Below are 6,291 nucleotides of genomic sequence, written 5' to 3' on the forward strand. Positions count from 1 at the left end.
AACTAATCAGCTGAAAAAATTTGTTGATTTTGACTTGATCACTTGGTCTTCTATAGGAATAGGTCAAACATTTCTGGCGTATAGTAAGATAAATGCCTTTACAAACAACTAAAAGAGAAAAAAAAGAAAATGAAAGCTTACTAAAAATCTAGCAGATACTGTTTAAGGACTAACCTCAAGAGGATACGCTCTACGACCGGTGTCCACACTTCGCTCGTTGTTGAACACGAATGAAATAATTTACAAAAATGGAACATCTCTAAGCAACACTCAAAAATGCTTGAACTGAAAGACGTTTTAATTCTTCCATGATATATTCGAACAACAATGCCCAGGATAAACCTTCTACTCATACTAATTAACTTCATGCAAAAAAAGTCGATATCTCGAAAAGATCTTTGATTAAGTACTGTTATCAACCGGGGTCCTGCTGACTAAAAATTAAAAAAATTGGTTAAAAAAAAATTGGTAAGATATAGGGCATTTAAAGTAAATATATTAAAATTTAGTCGTTCAAGAACGAAAGGGATGAAGTTTAAATTATTGTCAAAACGCCGCGGTATCATAGCACCAATTTATTGAATATAGAATTTGACTCGTATTACGGAGGTGCGAAAAATGTCGGCTTCGAAATGAACTTTGTTTTATTCTGTTTTATTTAGTAAAGCCAATAAATCCCAGTTGAGTTTCTGGTTTTGAAATACAGTCGAAGCTCTCTTAACGGACAGCTCAACTTACGGCCACTTTGTTAGAAACCCCGTTTTTACTCCCATACAAACTCTGTATTTTTACATTCTCGTAAGCGGACATTCCCGTGAGCGGCCGCGGACACTTTCAGAGATTACGACTTAGCCGGATTTTTTCTTTGTTTTAAAGCTCCCGTAGGCGGACACCCCAAAGAAAATCATATTTACAACCTCTGTATCTTGTTTTTATCAATCAACTTCACATCGTCATTCGTCACAATGATTTAACAGTAATTACAGTACCATATTTCAGTGCTTGTTTTGTTGTCATCCATGACCGTCCGGTTATTGTTAGCTGGGCAAGCTCCCGTAAGCGGCCATCTATCCCCTACACCTCGGGTGGCCGCGTACGAGAACCATTCTCGTAAGCGGCCAGTTCCAGTTACGGAAACCTTTTTCGCGTCCCGAGGGTGTCCGCTTACGAGAGCTTCGACTGTAGTTTTACTTTGAAATTGATTATAACTTGGAGGTAGCCAGTTCAACGCGCTAAGAATCGTATAATCTATTTATTTCATTTTAAACAAATATTGACTGTTTTGCTGTGCTGCCTAGCTTGAAATTGACCATCGAATTTAAGCACTTCCTTTACTGAAAAAATTAAATCTATTCTTAATCATTAGCTCGAAAAATAGAAGCAGCTTTTGTAAACCATGACTATTTTTATTTTTATTATTTCTTTTTAAAATATATATAAATGACTAGTTTTTCCTCAATATCCTATTAGTGGGACTTCGAAAAGCAAACTTAACACAAATTACTTAATATGTATTTCCCCCGACAGGCTAACAACAATGAAAATTATTATTTTAACAAGCCAATTTTCGGAATAAAAGAACACTAATAAAATTGTAAAGGCAGATTCTCAGACGATCCGAAATCGCTCGAGGGAGCGTGGCCAACTACCTTGTAGTCTTTCTGCACTAGCTTAGGGCAAGCCTGGGGCGAATTCTCTTATATACACAAACAAAAAGTATTCATGAAACGGCCGCCACATGTCAGGCATGCATGTCCAAGAATTTAAATTTTTGCTTCCTGAGAACAATTGGAATATGTATATAACATTTGACTAGCCTTTTGGTGGACGTTAAAAACATCCCTGGCGAATAACTAGGAATTTGTTTTACATGTGCTTTGTGGTCCGAAAATTACGACAGAATAGATCATTGTAAGAAGATAAAAAGCGTTCTCTGGTAAAATATTTAAAAAAAAAAAATTATGAGCTTTCGACAGCCAGACTGCTGTCTTCGACGGATAAAAATGATTTTTATCCGTCGAAGACAGCAGTCTGGCTGTCGAAAGCTCATAATTTTTTTTTTAAAATATTTTACCAGAGAACGCTTTTTATCTTCTTACAATGAATCCTGGTATCGGATCTTCAATATTTTTAAGAATAGATCATATCTTTGCGTATACGCCGCGAATTTAAAGGTCTTTCAATCCTTAAATATTGAAAAGAATAATAAGAACTGCGTGATACGTTAATTCGTTTGTTTGTACTGAATTAAATGATGAAGTTGAGCCTTTTTTACTTGCAAAGGGACGGTTTAGAACAAAACATAAGTGAGAGTAAACCGACAACAAAAAATAATCAGCTGAAAGAATTTGTTGATTTTGACTTGAGTTGATCAATTGGTTTTCTATAGGAATAGGTAAAACATTTCTGGCGTATAGTAAGATAAATGCCTTTACAAACAACTAAAAGAGAAAAAAAGAAAATGAAAGCTTACTAAAAATCTAGCAGATACTGTTTTAGGACTAACCTCAAGAGGATACGCTCTACGACCGGTGTCCACACTTCGCTCGTTGTTGAACACGAATGAAATAATTTACGAAAATGGAACATCTCTAAGCAACACTCGAAAATGCTTGAACTGAAAGACGTTTAAATTCTTCCATGATATATTCGAACAACAATTCCCAGGATAAACCTTCTAATCTACTCATACTAACTTCATGCAAAAAAAGTCGATATCTCGAAAAAGATCTTTGATTAAGTACTGTTATCAACCGGGGTCCTGCTGACTAAAAATTAAAAAAATTGGTAAAAAAAATTGGTAAGATATAGGGCATTTAAAGTAAATATATTAAAATTTAGTCGTTCAAGAACGAAAGGGATGAAGTTTAAATTATTGTCAAAACGCCGCGGTATCATAGCACCAATTTATTGAATATAGAATTTGACTCGTATTACGGAGGTGCGAAAAATGTCGGCTTCGAAATGAACTTTGTTTTATTCTGTTTTATTTAGTAAAGCCATAATCCAGTTCAGTTCTGGTTACGTGAAGCTCTCTTAACGGACACTCTCGTAAGCGGACGCCACTACGGCCACTTGTTGAAACCCCGTTCTCACACTCTGTACTCTCGTGCGGGCGGACCGAGACGACGCTAGCTCCCGTAGGCGGACCCCCAGACCCCTCTGTCTCTCACTCACTCGTCATCGTCAATGATGCGTACAGTGCTTGTGTGTCATCATGACCGTCCGGTGTGGGGAGCCCCGGCGGACTCCCCCCCTCGGTGGCGCGACGAGACCATCTCGGCGGCCAGCGCGACACTTCGCGTGAGGGTGTCCGCCGAGAGCTCGACGTGTTACTTGAATTGATATAACTTGGAGGTAGCCAGTTCAACGCGCTAAGAATCGTATAATCTATGTATTTCATTTTAAACAAATATTGACTGTTTTGCTGTGCTGCCTAGCTTGAAATTGAAGATCGAATTTAAGCACTTCCTTTACTGAAAAAATTAAATCTAATCATAATCATTAGCTCGAAAAATAGAAGCAGCTTTTGTAAACCATGACTATTTTTATTTTTATTATTTCTTTTTAAAATATATATAAATGACTAGTTTTTCCTGAATATCTAATTAGTGGGACTTCGAAAAGCAAACTTAACACAAATTACTTAATATGTATTTCCCCCGACAGGCTAACAACAATGAAAATTATTATTTTAACAAGCCAATTTTTGGAATAAAAGAACACTAATAAAATTGTAAAGGCAGATTCTCAGACGATCCGAAATCGCTCGAGGGAGCGTGGCCAACTACCTTGTAGTCGTTTCTGCACTAGCTTAGGGCAAGCCTGGGGGCGGAATGCTCCTATATACACAAACAAAACAGTATTCATGAAACGGCCGCCACATGTCAGGCATGCATGTCCTAGAATTTAAATTTTTGCTTCCTGAGAACAATTGGAATATGTATATAACATTTGACTAGCCTTTTGGTGGACGTTAAAAACATCCCTGGCGAATAACTAGGAATTTGTTTTACATGTGCTTTGTGGTCCGAAAATTACGACAGAATAGATCATATCTTTGCGTATACCGCCGCGAATTTAAAGGTCTTTCAATCCTTAAATATTGAAAAGAATAATAAGAACTGCGTGATACGTTAATTCGTTTGTTTGTACCGAATTAAATGATGAAGTTGAGCCTTTTTTACCTGCAAAGGGACGGTTTAGAATAAAACAATTAAAAGAGAAAAAAAGAAAAGCTTACTAAAAATCCGGCTAGCAGATACTGTTTTAGGACTAACCTCAAGAGGATACGCTCTACGATCGGTGTCCACACTTCGCTCGTTGTTGAACACGAATGAAATAATTTACGAAAATGGAACATCTCTAAGCAACACTCGAAACTTCTGCTGTGTTAAATTCAGATTAGCACCGGTCGCGGCAGTGACAACTGCCAGTTTTCTTGACAATGTAATGTGTTTACTGTAATAACTAATAGGGGGTCGAATGGTAAGTTCGACGGTCAATATCGGCGAGACGGCGAAACAGCTTATTATCTATTGTGCATGCGAGCCCGAGACTATCTTAGCTAGCCTTGCCAACAAAAAGGCACAATCCCAGAAAAATTCGGGACGACGAGACTGTTGAAATTTAGTTATAAGTATAAAATAGTTTTTAATCTGACAAAAAACCAACAACACGAGAAAACGAACAACCAAAAAAAGAATATAGACGGGATAACGACCATCGTATTTCATGCTGCGGTGAAGAACAGTTTCTTGCTTCATTCATATTATGCCCTGCCCTTTGTTTTAAACTCAAAAAGGAGAAACTTGAATATCAGAGAATATTTAGCACCCCCTGCGCCTTGAAAGTTAAACAACCTCTGTCTATTTGGATAGACAATTTCTTTCGGGCTAAATAAGTTGGCACTCTAATAAACGTTTTTTTTTACTTTTTCAGTTTACCTCGAAATATCGATTTCTTGATGAGCTTATTATCCCGAGCAAGAGAGGATCCTCTCTCTTGTCCCGAGACAATTGCAAAATTTACATTTTTTCTCGATCTATTCCCTACATCAGTAAATAAAGTACCAGTAAAGTTCAATGGCTGCACAATTTTAGTCCTAGCTTCCGGGCTAAGAGATACTTAGTAAATAAACCCCTTCAGGCGGCGAGTATATTGGAGGATAATGCCCGAGGCTGAAAGATTGTCGAAAAATGAACAGTTGGCCGAGAAGCGAAGCTTCGAGGGCAACTGTGAAATTTTGAGGACAATATTTCAGCCACGGGCATTATCCTCCAATATACCAGCGAGCCAGAAAGGGGTTTATTTATTTTATAACCCTCCGATTAATTTCTACAACGCGCTTTATCGCCAGTAAATTTATGGGAAAAAACCTACGTAATAAACCCGGCGTAACTGTGGTTGAAACAAATGTAAGTTGATGGTTTACGTGATTTTTTAACTCCGTGATTTCATCAAAGTTAGAATTGAATAAGATGTCTTCATTCGTATGTTTTGTGCTTGCCTACAAAATCGGGCAACGGATATCAAATCGGACGGGGTATATTCGCTGATACCCGTCGTCCGATTTTGTACCACGTGATGCGTTTTGTCCAATGAGCGCGCGCAAAAAATAATGAGTGGGTTATAAAAAGCGATAATTTACCTTACGTGGCAGCTAGGGGCCTGATATGGTAGGTCTCTGATAGGTGGGGCCTGATATGGTAGGTCAGGTAGGTCGGGGACTGATATTGTATACACGGGCCTGATATGGGGGATTTTATATAGTAGGCTATGCTCTGCGAATCTTTTGTTGGTTCTAAATCTAGTGGTTGGTGAGCAAGCCATGCTAACCAGCAACTTCTTTCCATATAATATTAATAAAAACAATAAAAAATTCTCGACCGTGATTGGTTATCAGCAATAAGTGATCAATAAGTGTTCTTGGAGTGCAAAGATAGTTTTTAAAAAAAAATAAATAAATAAAAATAACAGAAGTTTCGGGGAAACCCCTTCATCAGTGTAAATGTGATGTCTTATAAAAGGAACGCTTGGTCGTACGTTGAGCATTTTTTAATGTACTTCATTCTCGGGCACGCGATACAAGCTACGGTGTATCTTATTTATTTTCAGCGGGAATAGTGAAGCCTTTTTATTAGGGGTTATTAGAAACGGATATATTTACATTTCTTTTCTTTTTTTTTTTGTAAATGACCCGATACGTGGCGGGTCCATTCGGGTCTACGGTTGTCCTCCTCGAGCGGGACTCGAAACAAATCGTGTGCGGGAAGAAACTCCCAAGTCCGG

This window comes from Oculina patagonica, chromosome 2 (genome assembly GCF_052425735.1).
Source record: "Oculina patagonica isolate OP01 chromosome 2, crgOcupat, whole genome shotgun sequence".
Lineage (NCBI taxonomy): Eukaryota > Metazoa > Cnidaria > Anthozoa > Scleractinia > Oculinidae > Oculina > Oculina patagonica.